The sequence below is a fragment of the Physeter macrocephalus genome, chromosome 1 (assembly GCF_002837175.3).
Source record: "Physeter macrocephalus isolate SW-GA chromosome 1, ASM283717v5, whole genome shotgun sequence".
Taxonomy (NCBI): Eukaryota; Metazoa; Chordata; class Mammalia; order Artiodactyla; family Physeteridae; genus Physeter; species Physeter macrocephalus.
The window spans coordinates 16,639,143-16,648,481 of record NC_041214.2 but is presented as its reverse complement, the minus strand read 5'-3'; the positions used below and the strand labels follow the sequence as shown (position 1 = coordinate 16,648,481).

Here is a 9,339-nt window from a genome sequence, read left to right as displayed (position 1 = left end):
GACTTTGTTTGGCTGAGGGGCGACGAGGTGGCGGGGGAGCAGGGCCGAGGGGCGGCGGAAAGTTGAAGAGCGTTTTTTTCGCCGCCGCGTGGGTTCCGGGGCTCGACGAGTCCGCCCAGGGCTTCCTGGTGGGGCTGGGCCGGCGGGGGAGGGGCCGCGCAGCAGCAGCGGAAACCAGACCTCGGCGATAAGAGGCTGCACAGCGACATGCAACAGTCTTTTCACTGCAGCTGAATGAGTTGTGGCGCTCACAATGCTCCCGTGACCGGGAACTGACAAGTTCAATTTTAAATCGCGGGCCTCTTGGAATCATGACTCCCACAATGCCTTGGGCACTCGCTCGGCAGTCGGGCTGCCTCTGAAAAAAAAATGTGAGAGGTAAGTTTCCATTTTCACAGTTTGCTCGCGCTGGTCTGCTGCTCTGCATTGTTCGTGTTCTTTCGGGGCTGTACATGGCTGAAGGAGGAAGTGAGAGGAGGCTTGGGCCGGCTCAGCACGCTGGATGGTTTCCTAGCGCACACCATCTCGAGCTAGAGGGAAAGCGGGAGGTTGCAGCTGCAGCCCAGCTGCGAGGAGCCCTTCCCTGGGCTCTGCGGACAGTGTCAGCGCTGCCAGCTTCCCACTTGGCAGCCTAAGAGAAAGAAAAGAGAAAGAAAGAAGGGGGGCGGGGGTGGTGGCGGATAAAAGAAACAGGTGCGTGGAAGTGTACTTACAACTTAACGACCTTTGTCGGGGGGAGATGCGAGTCCATGAGATGGGAGCCACGGTTTCTCCCAAGAGATCCCGCATCCGTGCCCCTGGGGCTGCCATCCAGCCCGGTTTTCATCTGGGCCAAATATGTGCACGCAAAGGTTAATTCTCTGCCTGCTACCCATAAATTACGCATGACATGTTTAGCTGGGCTTCCTTATATGGAGAGTGCTGTATTTCAGTCCAGTTTGCCTTTTGCCAAGTTTACAGGGCGGAAGAAGCCCTGCATGAGAGGGCTCTTTTTTTTTTTTTTTTTTTTTTTTCCCATCGTTTTGTAGTGCGTCACTCAAAAACTGTAAGAAAAGTAAGTATAGGCGCTCTCAGGGTGGAGCCGCAGTTAGTTGACTGAATGGCTTTCATGAAAGGTTGAAAAGAATGAAAAGTAGTTAGGACTTGGGTTCTGGTTTTTTAGACAAAAGCAGGACAAATATGTAGCGCGGCCCCCCCCCCTTTTCTTTTTTTAAACGGAGCCGGAATTTGTTATTGGTAGTAATGTGTCATGTGAGAATACTTTGATTCCAGAGCCTGTAACACGAGCAGGTATATGGTGGAGCTTATGCTTGCCCCTCTCACAGCACTTTACAACTAGAGTGGTGGAGCTGGAAGTGTAATTGTGTTCTTAAATCTCTCCTGGGCCGGGAGACTATGCGGCTACTAGGATTCTGTGCTGTATTTCCATGGAGTGCGCTTCCCTAGGATTAAGATTGAGTAAGAAGCTGCCAGAAAGGTTATTTCCACTGCCTTTACTTTGCGTACCCACCCGCCCAGGCCCGAGCCGATAGCAAATGGATGGTAAACTCTGCTATACTCGGAGGAATTTCTCAAATTAATACAGTGAGAGAGAAGTCATAATTAATGCCTTTGGATTTGCAGGCCCTCTGCAATGTGCTTTGAAATACTACACCCGTGGACACGGTGTTCCCCCCTCCCGGGTTTGAACACAGTGCCTGTTTATACCCAGAGGGTATTTAGTACATAACTATTCTATACCAGCATTAAGTGATCCACTCCATGTTATCTCTGTGGGTTCCTGAGAGCGTTGGTGTTTCTCCCTGTCTTGCTGTTGAGATAAAATGTTATCACTGGGACAAGTTAAAATGAAAGTTCAAAGACTGTACAATTTATCCCAGGAATACTTAGTTCAGTACTTAGAATGTCTTAGATATGGTGCTATAGCTGGAGACTCTGAATAAAGTTATTTTGTAGCCTGTGAAAGCACATTGTTGTCACTTGTATCTTTGCTTTCTTAAAGTTGGTGACAGCTACAGCTCAAAACTGTGTTTTAGGAAATCTCCAGCTTTCTGATTTTGATCAGTGTTGTGTATTTGCATGGGGGTGAGTTTTTTTTTGGATTACTAGTGTGTTGTTAGGCCTTCTTTCAAAAGGTAGACAAAGCTTTTAGTTTTGTTTAATGGGGGGTTTCCTTGCAAAAGTTGCCTTTTGTGTTTTAAGGAACAAGTTGGGTCAGCACCAGAAAACCTGTTTATCCATTCATCTATAATTACAGTGTCACTAAAGACGTAATAATCAGGTTGTATTATTACTAAGAGACTCAGAAAACCTCACATGTGCCTAGTTTAATTTTTTTTTCTCATGTAACTAAGAACAAATTTGTGTGCAGACACACACATCGTGTGTGATACTCTATGCAGCCATGCCAACAGAGAATCCAAAGTGTTTTATGGTTTGAGATATTATTGCTTGTGTTTACATTTCCACATTTGGGGCAAACTTAGACTCCAAGTTGAATTCATTAAATTTTGATTCCAACATTCTGTTCTTCCTCTGGGCACAGAATTCCTATGAAATGAAACACTGGGTTCTGTTCCAGAACAAGAACAGAATATCTCAAGGTTTCTCCTGGCGGGGGAGGGAGGGAGTAAAATCGTATTTCTGATTGAGGAAGGGTGTATTACTCTTTAATATAAAATTTCCTGTCTTTACTGTAAGCAAAAAAATTGCCCTTGCATTTATCACTGTTGCCATACATTAGGCCTGTATTTGATATATCTATTTATGGAAACAGAGAGAATAGCCTTGCTGCACCTTCTGGCTTTCTGCTTGGTGATAGAAGATGCAGAGATTAGAGAATATCTCAGATCTTGCTTAGAAGAAGATGAAAAGAATAGGTAATTGGGGTTTCTTACACTCTGGCATCAGGGTGGGCAGTAGATACGAAGTTCAGGGGAGCAGACGAAGGAAGTGAAATATAATCACTTAAATATTTGCTTCAATATAAAATCCTAATGGCAATACCAATCACAGAGGCTGTTACATAGGGAGATTTTAAAGTGTGTGGCCTTTTAGGCCAAAAAGCTTCATATTTTTGGAATCTAGAACGTGCTGTCCAGTACAGTAGCCACTGGCCACATGTGACTATTGAGCACTTGAAATGTGGTTTTCTGGATTGAGGTTTACTCTAAGTGTAAAATACATACTGGATTTTGAACACTTTGTACAAAAAGAAAGAATATAAGACATCTGATAATATTTTTTATATTGATTATATGTGGCAGTGATAATATTTTGGATATATTGGTTTCAGTAGAATATATTGTTAGATTAATTTCACGTGTTTCTTTTCACTTTTTAAAAAATACTGCTACTGGAAAACTTAAAATAACAAGTGTGGCTTGCATTGTATTTCTATTGGACAGGGCTGCTCTAGAATAACGCAAGAAAGCACTCTTCTGGTAGAAAGCCTAAAGAGTTTGCTGGTCAAAACACAGTAAAAAGGACTTTTATTTTTACAAGCTAAAGAAGTTTATTATACATAGGAATACCTCATCTTTCTTATCCATTGTAACCAAAATTTGAGAAAACACACCACCTAACATCTATTTTTGTATCCTCAAAACTACTATTTAGTTTAGAGATTTAATGGTGAGGTAGTAATAACAGAGAAAAGGCTTATAATTAGGGGATGAGTCTTAACACCTCTCAAAGGCCAGAATAGAGTATGATTGCTACTTAGAAACATTTTAGAGACACTATAGTTATCATTGTCCTGAAGTTACCAAACACAAACGAGTCACTAAAATTTATTTTAAAATAGAGTTTTCAGTAAATAGCAGTTATCTTCAAATGCTTCATATATATTTTCCTTTGCTGTGACTTTCCACCTTTAGAGAATAAAACCCCAAATAAATCCAAACAAACTCCTGACTGTATGTTAATCGAAGATTAATGAATTCACAAGAATGAAAGATTTTTCACCTGGAGGGAAGAGGGCATTGTTTTGAATGTTAGGGAAGGTAAGAATGTTTCTGTAGTAATGTTCTGGGCTTTGAGGAATTCCTATACACGGAGACATTGTCTTTATAATTTGAACACATTTTGAGAAAGCATCTGACTGGTAAACAAAGCACAATGGCCTAGGTCCTGGAAACATTCCTTTCAGATATTTTCAAAACTGAAGTACATTTTGCCATGCACAGTGAGTGTTAAGCTGAAAAAAAACGTGGTTCTTTTCTATCCATATAACATATGCTTACTTTTATCTCCTTGAAGGATGCCAAAGATATAAGACAGGTTGCATGCAGTGAGGTCTTCTTTGGCTGGGGGGAAGGGAGCAGGTTTTACGGAGAATCTCAGAGGAGTTGCCTCCCGGCTTGGTGCCATCTTGAACCTGTCCCCCACTACAGGAGGCACAACTGCCCTTAGTTTCAATGCATGTGTGGAGCCTCGGGGGGGACAGTGATCCCCATTAACTTTGTAGATCATTTCTGATGAGTCATGGAGCAGATTCACTGAAGGTTGGAGAATTATTGATCGCAAAGCAGAGGATTCAAAAAGAGCTATTGACACAGGGCACTAAAAGTCTCTAGACGTATTTTGTATTTTTAGAGTTGAGGTAGGGAACTCGGGGTTTATGTACTAGTGTTTTCGTATTATAAAAATATACATTTATATAAGCATTACAGCTATATCCTTGGAAAAACACTTAGCAAATACTAGGTTATAGTTTTCTACAAATTATTGTTAGTCTTTTAATGATTTCATTAGATCTCTTTCAGATAATTATTCATGTTTTCTGAGAGGCATCTTATCACTTCTGCCTGTGACGTTCATAAAAATGAAAAACCTTTGAAGAATTTATGTTAGAGTTTTAGGCATTCTGTATTTGTTACTTTTCCCACTATTTTTGAGATCTTACTCTAGGATTCTGTGGTGATCCTTTGTCAAAAAGAGTTCAGGATATATTAATCTCAAGATGAAATGTAGGCATATTGGATAGAGTGGAAAATTACTTTTCCACTGAGATCAATTATTTTTAAAAGGTGAAGGTATTTCTGAAATAAGTATCATGCTTCAAGTAGTGTATATGCTCCAAAGGAAAAAACTGTCATCTCTTTGGACATTGTTTTAAGAAATCGAGAGGTGTATCTTTCATATACCCAAAGAGGTGAGTAATAGCTAATAAGGTACATAGTCCCATCAAGTGTGGATACAATTTGTGTGTGAATGTATATATGAAGATAAAACTTTTCCCAAGGCAATGCCAATTTATTCAAATCACCTGGATATTAAATAACATAATATTATTAAAAAGAATTGTGAAAACACCATTGTAAAGCAATTATACTCCAATAAAGATGTTAAAAAAAAAAGAATTGTGATAAATACCACATAATCCAAAGGCTAATGTCCATGCACATATCAACTCCATTCCAGTCCCTCTTTAGCAGAATTCACAAAATGACAATATTTCTTCCTCCAAAGGATTCTTAAAAAGATTTATCTTGAGACTGGATTTTCGCTGTATTTCCACTTTTAAAATAGGGAGCTCTTAATTAAGAATAAATTTGTTTTAAGGAGCTAACAAGATTCTGGGATCATGGAAACACGTTTAATCATGTGAAATAAACATTGCATGCTGATTTGAGACATTATTTTATTTTGTAAAGTTGATTCATAGGAAAATACATATTTTGGCAAAAATAGCAAGCTAGGTTCAGTGAGATCTACCAAACAAGATATACCTTGTCCTCAAAGAGGTGGCAGTCTGGTAGGGGAAGTAAGAGTTTTGAAAATAACAGTAAAGTGGAAGGTGATATTTCATAAGCAGAGGCTAGGTAACGTGGTATGGAAGTTGAGGTAAGGAAAGGTACGTCTTAATGTAGCTCTGACCAATACATGTAATAAAGGGAACAAACAGTTCTAATGCATTAATAGTGGAAAACAAAAGGTATTCTTTATTTTTTAACATTATAAAAATATTATTCTGTTAAAGCAGCATTAATTATATCTATTTAGTGATATTTCCATATTTTTCATATGTATACATTTAACATCCAGACATAATCTTCATACATGTTCTAGTTCATTTATTTAGTTCATTTTGCTGGTAGAAATATATAGATTTCCAAACGTCCTATACTAAAATATTGATAGCTTTGTCATTAGTATTACTGTTGAATACCATAAAATATCAGTTTTTGAAGCCACCAAATAGTTACACATGTATCAGAAACCAAAGTGGGTAACTGGGGTGAACAGTGGATGTAGAAAATTTGTTCAAGAGAAAGCTAGGTTAAAAGTAAGCTGATAATTACAAGGTTGTTTGCTAAAACATCTATATACGAAAGTTAAGCAGTGGAAGTAATACTAAAATATACCAAAAACCCAGTGATTTCATTTTGGGAAAGGAAATGCATAATGTATAATGAACAGCAATGAGAGAACTGTATATTAGCAGGGAGATTTTAATCAGAGACAGCCAGAGCATACAATTTAATGTGACGTTGAATAGAAGAAAAGTGAAGAAATAAAAACAAGATATAGCTGATCATTTCAGGCACTGGTAGAAGTGTCACAATTGTGAATACAATTTTGTGGGTTTTAAAAAATAATTCATGAATATTTTAAGTACATGGTTGTGAAAGATGTGGTAACATTGTGTATACTTACTGTACTCCCAATCCCTGCATACTGACATTTGTCTACAGTGATTATGACTGAATAGACTTTCAGAAAATTCGAAAAATGTATGGTAACAATAGTATATGCAGTGGGAGTGTGAGGAAATCTAAACAGTGGAAGACTTTACAGTTTAATAGTCAGAACACATCAAAAGCAGGTTAAATAACAAGAATGCCACATAAGGCATTAAGCAGTTCATATTCATATTTAGAACATCATTAAAGATACTTTTTTTTGCGGTACGCGGGCCTCTCGCTGTTGTGGCCCCTCCCGTTGCGGAGCGCAGGCTCCGGACGCGCAGGCGCAGCGGCCACGGCTCACGGGCCCAGCCGCTCCGCGGCATGTGGGATCCTCCCAGACCGGGGCACGAACCCGCGTCCCCTGCGTCGGCAGGCGGACTCTCAACCACTGCGCCCCCAGGGAAGCCCTGTTTACTAAATTTTAGCTTCAAAAAGCCATGCTATGAAATGATACATCAGTTTCTATAAACAGTATATCTATATTTGTTTTGAAAGTACAATCTTTGTTGCAGTGCAGGTAGAACAACAAAAGCAGACCTCATTTGGGGGTAACATGTTTTGAAAAGTGGAACACTTGGTAAATATAAGAGGTGATACTGATGTTATTATTATCATTTAAAAATTATCGTATCTTTATATATTTATTGCATTTTGTCTGTATCTTGAAAGGAGTAATAGACTTCGGGGCACAAAAGTCTCGCAAGGTGTAGATTTTATTTCACCAAACCAGATGTGACTAGATATGTGGACTGGGAAAAACCATTTACTCTTTCCATTGTTTAGTTCTTACATCTGTGAAATTATAAACATGTTAATAATAGAAGTGCCACTTGCTATACATTTCTTTACAAAATATCTCATTTAATCTTTCTGAAAGCTGTAAAATATAAACACCATTGTAAAGCAATTATACTCCAATAAAGATGTTAAAAAAAAAAGAATTGTGATAAATACCACATAATCCAAAGGCTAATGTCCATGCACATATCAACTCCATTCCAGTCCCTCTTTAGCAGAATTCACAAAATGACAATATTTCTTCCTCCAAAGGATTCTTAAAAAGATTTATCTTGAGACTGGATTTTCGCTGTATTTCCACTTTTAAAATAGGGAGCTCTTAATTAAGAATAAATTTGTTTTAAGGAGCTAACAAGATTCTAGGATCATGGAAACACGTTTAATCATGTGAAATAAACATTGCATGCTGATTTGAGACATTATTTTATTTTGTAAAGTTGATTCATAGGAAAATACATATTTTGGCAAAAATAGCAAGCTAGGTTCAGTGAGATCTACCAAACAAGATATACCTTGTCCTCAAAGAGGTGGCAGTCTGGTAGGGGAAGTAAGAGTTTTGAAAATAACAGTAAAGTGGAAGGTGATATTTCATAAGCAGAGGCTAGGTAACGTGGTATGGAAGTTGAGGTAAGGAAAGGTACGTCTTAATGTAGCTCTGACCAATACATGTAATAAAGGGAACAAACAGTTCTAATGCATTAATAGTGGAAAACAAAAGGTATTCTTTATTTTTTAACATTATAAAAATATTATTCTGTTAAAGCAGCATTAATTATATCTATTTAGTGATATTTCCATATTTTTCATATGTATACATTTAACATCCAGACATAATCTTCATACATGTTCTAGTTCATTTATTTAGTTCATTTTGCTGGTAGAAATATATAGATTTCCAAACGTCCTATACTAAAATATTGATAGCTTTGTCATTAGTATTACTGTTGAATACCATAAAATATCAGTTTTTGAAGCCACCAAATAGTTACACATGTATCAGAAACCAAAGTGGGTAACTGGGGTGAACAGTGGATGTAGAAAATTTGTTCAAGAGAAAGCTAGGTTAAAAGTAAGCTGATAATTACAAGGTTGTTTGCTAAAACATCTATATACGAAAGTTAAGCAGTGGAAGTAATACTAAAATATACCAAAAACCCAGTGATTTCATTTTGGGAAAGGAAATGCATAATGTATAATGAACAGCAATGAGAGAACTGTATATTAGCAGGGAGATTTTAATCAGAGACAGCCAGAGCATACAATTTAATGTGACGTTGAATAGAAGAAAAGTGAAGAAATAAAAACAAGATATAGCTGATCATTTCAGGCACTGGTAGAAGTGTCACAATTGTGAATACAATTTTGTGGGTTTTAAAAAATAATTCATGAATATTTTAAGTACATGGTTGTGAAAGATGTGGTAACATTGTGTATACTTACTGTACTCCCAATCCCTGCATACTGACATTTGTCTACAGTGATTATGACTGAATAGACTTTCAGAAAATTCGAAAAATGTATGGTAACAATAGTATATGCAGTGGGAGTGTGAGGAAATCTAAACAGTGGAAGACTTTACAGTTTAATAGTCAGAACACATCAAAAGCAGGTTAAATAACAAGAATGCCACATAAGGCATTAAGCAGTTCATATTCATATTTAGAACATCATTAAAGATACTTTTTTTTGCGGTACGCGGGCCTCTCACTGCTGTGGCCCCTCCCGTTGCAGAGCGCAGGCTCCGGACGCGCAGGCGCAGCGGCCATGGCTCACGGGCCCAGCCGCTCCGCGGCACGTGGGATCTTCCCGGACCGGGGCACGAACCCGCGTCCCCTGCGTCGGCAGGCGG

General features: G+C 38.4%; 1 protein-coding gene across 13 annotated transcripts in view; it reads left to right on the top strand.

Moving 5' to 3' along the window:
- The first annotated feature begins 235 nt into the window (after positions 1 to 235).
- Positions 236 to 9,339, top strand: part of MBNL1 (muscleblind like splicing regulator 1) — a 180,335-nt gene continuing 171,231 nt past the window's right edge. For 12 of the 13 annotated variants that reach the window (XM_007108270.4, XM_028488581.2, XM_007108269.4 and 9 more), the window contains exon 1: positions 236 to 378. The gene's annotated coding sequence lies outside the window, so the exon portion shown is untranslated. Of the gene's footprint in view, positions 379 to 1,033; positions 1,055 to 9,339 lie in introns of those variants that run through there. The other variant, XM_055085727.1, reaches the window with a different exon arrangement.